The sequence below is a fragment of the Manis javanica genome, chromosome 5 (assembly GCF_040802235.1).
Source record: "Manis javanica isolate MJ-LG chromosome 5, MJ_LKY, whole genome shotgun sequence".
NCBI classification, from domain to species: domain Eukaryota; kingdom Metazoa; phylum Chordata; class Mammalia; order Pholidota; family Manidae; genus Manis; species Manis javanica.
This window is the reverse complement of record NC_133160.1, coordinates 36,417,885-36,423,839: the sequence shown is the minus strand read 5'-3', so window position 1 is coordinate 36,423,839 and position 5,955 is coordinate 36,417,885. Positions and strand designations below refer to the sequence as shown.

The window sequence follows — 5,955 nt, the reverse complement described above, 5'->3', positions numbered from 1 at the left end:
CCCATGAAATATACTAAAATATAATTGATGAAATTGTAAGATATTTGAAGTATACAATATGATGAATTGATATATGTATACACTGGGAAAGGATTCTCCCATCTAGTTAGTTAACACATCTGTCACCTCACTTACTTACCTTTCTGCAAGTGTATGTGTGAGAACATCTAAGTTCTACTCTCTCAGCAAATTTGTCATATGATATAGTGCTATCAACTATGGTCCCCATGTTATACATTTGATCCTCAGACCTTATTCATCTTATAGCTGTAAGTTTGTACCCTTTTACCACCTCTCCCTTTTTTTCCCACCCCCACCCCAGACCCTGGTACCCACTATTCTACTCTTTGTTTCTCTGAGTTCTGTTTTATAGATCCCATAAGTAAGTGACATCATACAGCATTTCCTTTCACTGTCTGACTTATTTCACTTAACATAATGCCCTCTAGGTTAATCTATGTTATTGCAAATAACAGGATTTCCTTTTTTTAAGGCTGAATAGTATTTCTGTGTGGGTGAGTATATATGTGTATACATCTTTTTTATCTAAACTTTGATTGTTTACATACCTTGACTATTTTGAATAATGCCACAATGAACATGGGAGTATAGATATCTCTTTGAGATAATGGTTTCATGTTCTTTGGATATATATCCAGAAGTGGGATTACTGGGAAGGCAATCTTATTCAGGGGACTGGGGGCAACTCCCATGATCCTCTAGTCATTCCTGACATCTTTCCACACAAGGTTCCTTGGACATCCCTGTTTCCATAACATCAGCTTCCCAAAAGTTAGCCCATTCTCCAAGCATCTGAATTACGACACCTTTTTTGTCCTAGTTTTCCAAAATACTCGATTATAAAACCATATACCTCGTCACTAAAGAAATAATGCTCCTTATGTTATTTCTTTTCTTTCTTTGTCCAGACAAGTTTTTAAATGAGTCAAACCATGGTGTTTCTACTATATGTCATCAGGAATAATCTTTGCACCATGGAATTTTTTTTTCTGTGCTTGACATTTTGCATGTTTTCATTTGCTCCATTTCATAAGTAACTCATAGATATTGCCAGCTCCCGTAGAAGCAAAAGATGGACTGTTCCTGATAATTGCCATTTCACTTTAGGGTATAGACACCCTTTCTTTTACATTCAGTCAAACCATTTTACATAATCGGTCTCTGTCCTTGAAACACATCTATCTCCAGGCCTCCTCAAATCAGCATTTTAATCTACCAGTAGTTGTCTCAGTTTTCACTCTTGGCAAAGCCTTGAAGAAGCTGTGAAGTAACACAAGCAAGGGATTTAATTATTCAGTGCTGGTGGGACTGCCCCATGGATTTCATGTAGATATATAAACAGTGCCAAGAGCATGAGATTCATTTCCATGTATTTACCTATTAAGCCAAGCCCTCAGTCTTACTAGATAATCGTTTGCTTGTCTCCAACTATTGGGCAAACCATGAAGCTCTATAAAATAACACACATAAATTGTTTCTTCTGCATGTCATGACTCACATTTCTCCCTATCTCTCTAAACAGAACAAGTTTGGGGGGGGGGGGGTTTACACGAAATAAAATGTTTACTTAAAGTCAAGCAGAAATTACTTGTCCACACAAAAGAAAAGAAAGCACATTTCCACCTGGAGGTTTCAAAAGCCCCGTGCTGTTACTGAATACCCTTTCCTGCTGTGAGGAGCAATACAGAATGAAAATACGAATAAATCCCTTGGTTGCTAGTCCTAGCATTGAATGACAGAATGAGCAAACATGGAAAGGCAATCCTGGTGCCATGGAGAAAGTACATATGTAAGTAACTTTTGCTATTTTGCTGGTATCAGTTTGTTTCCCTAAAATGAGCAAGGACAAGTTGGGAGATTGGCACATGGATGAGAGAATTTTAAGTAAAACCAGGAGCCAGTGAAAGCAGGATGGGTGAGGTGGCAGTCAGGTGGTGTTCTGGGGCATAGGAGAGTTTGTCATTTATACTCAGAGTCCAGATAAAGGATATAGAAGATGAAATGGCAGGCAAGGAATTTGGTGACCTAAACTCTAGTACATTTTTAAAAGATAAAAATCTTATGCAACTCTTCCAGATTTCAAGCAAACTCTGAATCAGCTTAGGTTAAGGAAATCACCCCTTTGGCCACTATCCTATTTACTGCTAATAACAGACAGTTTGTTTTCCATGGAAAGACCATTTACCAAGTGGTGTGTCTATAGCAAGACATAGAACTATTCTGAATCTATTTCCCTATCTGTAAGATGAAAATAGTCATTTGGATTAAAGGAGATAAGGATATGAAATTAGCTGGAAACTTACAGAAATGATTATTGTTCCTATATGCGTCATCATTATTGGTTAAGAAGTCCAGAATGACAGTTTTGTTAATTCACTTAAGAGAAACAACTCAGAGTGAAGTAGTGTGGAGCTGAGTGGCTCCAAAGCTTAAGAAGTAATTCTTTTCATCCTCCCCTAATTTGAAGCTTTCTCTGAACCTCCCTCTCCTTGCAAACCCCTGACCTTAGTGGAGAGATGCAGTCAAATGTCTCCAAAGATAAAATATTGAAGACAGGTCAGCAAAGGAGCTGTTAGACTGGCAAACTGCAAGGGAGAGCTTGTTCCAGACACATAGGCCTGAGGGCAGACGAGAGAGAAGAAATGGAACAAAGGAAGCAGTTAGGGACAAGCCCAGGCCCAGCCAAAGGAAGGAGCTGAAGAAAGGGGAAGGCCTGGTGGGTGGAGGCCCCGTGGTTCCTCATTCCATCTGAGGACGCAGTGAATGAAGGAGCCTGCTCATCTCCCTGCAGCCTCTGCTGGTAAAGCACTGCCTCTGTGTAGGGCTCCTTCCTATAATGAAGGTTCCCTATGACAACGACAGATTCCATTTCAATACATGAGGCTTAGGTTTCCCTCAGTCCCTTCCCAGCCTTGAGAGTACTTGGGACCATACTTCCAGGTCAGACTTTAATAAACTTAGTTAGGTCCAACACAGTTATTTTTCAAGGGGTGAAATGTCTTCCAGCAGCCCAGGGGGTGAGTCTGTCCTTGAGTACAAAGATGGCAAAATAAAAAAAAAAACAAGTCTTCAGAAACAGGAAAAAAACAATAGAGCAGAGAAAAAAAGCTGCATTTGCAAGCCTGCATGTGGCTAAAATTCCCAAGACACACAGCCACAACATTAGTTCATCACTTGAGCACAGAGCTCGGCAGCCACCAGAGACCTAATCACCAAGACCTCCAAGCACATCCCCATATATAGGCTGGAGAGAGCCCTCCTGGGGCCCACCGCTGCTTTACTTCCAACCCATTGTAGCCACATTGCCCACTTACACAAAGACTAGAGGGTGGAGAAAAGGTGAGACACACGCTGGTCAGCCTCTCTCTCTCCCACATGTATCACTATCAGGACCTGCCCCTTCCCCCAACCCTTTCTTCCATGATGAGGATGGATGTTGGATGCAATTTCCTGATGTCCTCGGCAGAGGCAGACTATGGGTCTTACTTCCACATAGTCTCAGGAAACACGTTAATAGTCACTTGGCTCTCACCATATCCCCCTGGAAATCCCCAGGAGTACCTTTGCACAACTAAAATTAAATAGAGGAAATAAAGGTGGTTTTCTTTCAAAATAGGTCATTATTATTCTTTGTTCTCACAGGTGATGCCAGACTATATCTCTGTCCACAAACATGATTTCACTCCCCTGCAAATCCACCTGCGAGCACAGTCACCTCATTTCCAAGCAATGATTAGCTTTTGGTAAGCAACTCTATCATCAATTACACTACCAGGTTCATCTTCAACTACAACAGTCATATAAAAAGACTTTAAGTCTTTCCCTCAGGATATTTTTATTTCTTGCCTTTTCCTACAGGGTTTGTTCTTTTTTTTAAGGTGGGACTATATCTCAGTACAGCTAGTTATGAGACCTTAATGGAGATGAGTTCTTATTCTGTCAACAATATTTCCTCCTTTCTCGTGGTAGTAAGATTCTGATAATCCTGTGGACACCATCTTGACCTTATTCTTATTCCATGTGACTTGTGGAAGGTATATGACATAGGTCTGATTAATCAACATGTTCCACACAGAGTCCCTATTATTAGTTCAGGGAAAGCATGTCAATCAGTTAATCTCACTACTTTTGTTGGAAAAACCAACTACTGAGGTTCCTGAAAGAATAAAATGTACTCATAAAGGTACTGGCCACCATAAAGGGAGAATCTGATTGAAAATGAAGCCAACACAAAAGGAAACAGAGATGATAGTGGGAGACATAATACTGATGGCATTGTCAATCCCAGATCCAGCTATGCCTGAAGCCAACCTACCTCTGATCCTTTCAGTTCTAAGCCAGTACATCTTCTTGGCTTTATTCTGAGTTAGGTTTTAACCAATATATGTTAGATTTTCTGTCACTTGCTACCAAATATGTTCTGTTTTAAAATCTTCCCTTCTGCACCAATGCTTCACCCACTTCTAAGACTATCAGCAATGTTCTCACTTTGCCACTTAAACTTAGGCCTGGAAACCATGTGATAGTAATGAAAATGGCCCAGAAGCTAAGACATTCATCACTAGCTGAACATTAGCTTCCAATAAATAGAGGAAGTCGGATCACAATGAAAGCACACCAAGCCATTTCTGGTATGAATGATCTTTGGGACAACTCCACTTCTCTTCACTCCAGAGACAGACAAAGGTCTCATGTGTTCAGATAGATTAGCCAAAAACACAACAGAATAAGACTGTGAAGTTGAGACTACCATAGAAAATACAACCAGTAAATAGGAGCTGAACAAGAAAATGAATATGCTATTAATTGGATCTTCGCAAATCACCACTTGAGTGTTTATTAAGTGTTGGAGTTAAGTTTGATTATAAGGGGTGAAGAATTTCCATGTGGTAGAAGTGAGACTAGGGTAGCCAAGACACAGCTGGAAGTCACACAGATCTGTTCTTAGCTTTCCAATGGGTGTGGAAAGAGTAGACAGAACTAAAAACACAACTGGAAATCTGGCCTGGTTCCTGCATATTAGCATAGAGGGGTGTGCTTTCCATGCAGAAAGTGTCATGAAGGAACCAAGAGAAGAAATACTTGGGGAGAAGGGAGAGGGTGGGGGAGGAGTCCCTTTCACTGTAGCTCTTCTCCAATGTCAAGGAGACTGGCTGGCGATCAACAAAGATCCTCTAAGAATGCCTCTATTTCTTGTTTTTTTGGCCAGTTACCCAGAGCAGATGTGAAACGTTTGCTGGGATTAGGAAATATTTTGCATGTGAGAATGTGAATGCTACAATCCTCGACTCAGCCAAGAAGACTTAATAAATGGTGAATTTTTACATCTTCAGGGAGGAGCAACATATTTTTTTAAAAGTGTTGGTTAAAATAAATACCAAATTCCCAATGAGAGACTCCAAACTCTGATGATGTGCAGGACTGATCATTTTATTACTGTGGAAAAGTTTACTCAGATGATGCAGCCCACTTCATCCTATTGTTAATGTTCTCATTCTCACATTATCAATGGCATATGTGTACTCATCCTTTACTGTCTTTTATTGCGTTATTGGATGAACCAGAAATTGTTGACAAAATGTGTCCTTGTTAGCAAATAATAAATGAAAAAGTGATTTGATGTCATTAAAAAATGGCAAGTCTTTTATTTTACAAATGAAACCGAGTTATCACTGGCTAGAAAATTATGGCAAAGCAGGGAATACATTGCATTCTGGTTCCCCATTACAGCCAGCTGTGTGACCTTCAGTAAGTCACTTTATTTATCTCAGCTTCAGTTTCCTGTTGTGTCAAAGGAGATAGTTGGACTCAGCGTTTCCCAGAGCATGTGTTGTAGAAACTAGTTCTGTGGGATGTTAATGAATTGTCAAAGCAAAGGTAGGCATTCACTATCAAACAATACAAAGAAAGGCAGTCAAGACAGAAGACATACTG

The 5,955-nt window shown here is 40.0% G+C and overlaps 1 long non-coding RNA gene across 1 annotated transcript; it reads left to right on the top strand.

Moving 5' to 3' along the window:
• The first annotated feature begins 1,626 nt into the window (after window positions 1–1,626).
• On the top strand, window positions 1,627–5,654 carry LOC108407812 (uncharacterized). The gene is made up of 3 exons (XR_012131950.1): window positions 1,627–1,810; window positions 3,664–3,764; window positions 5,231–5,654. It is a non-coding gene; the product is annotated as an uncharacterized lncRNA (long non-coding RNA).
• The last annotated feature ends 301 nt before the right edge of the window (window positions 5,655–5,955 follow it).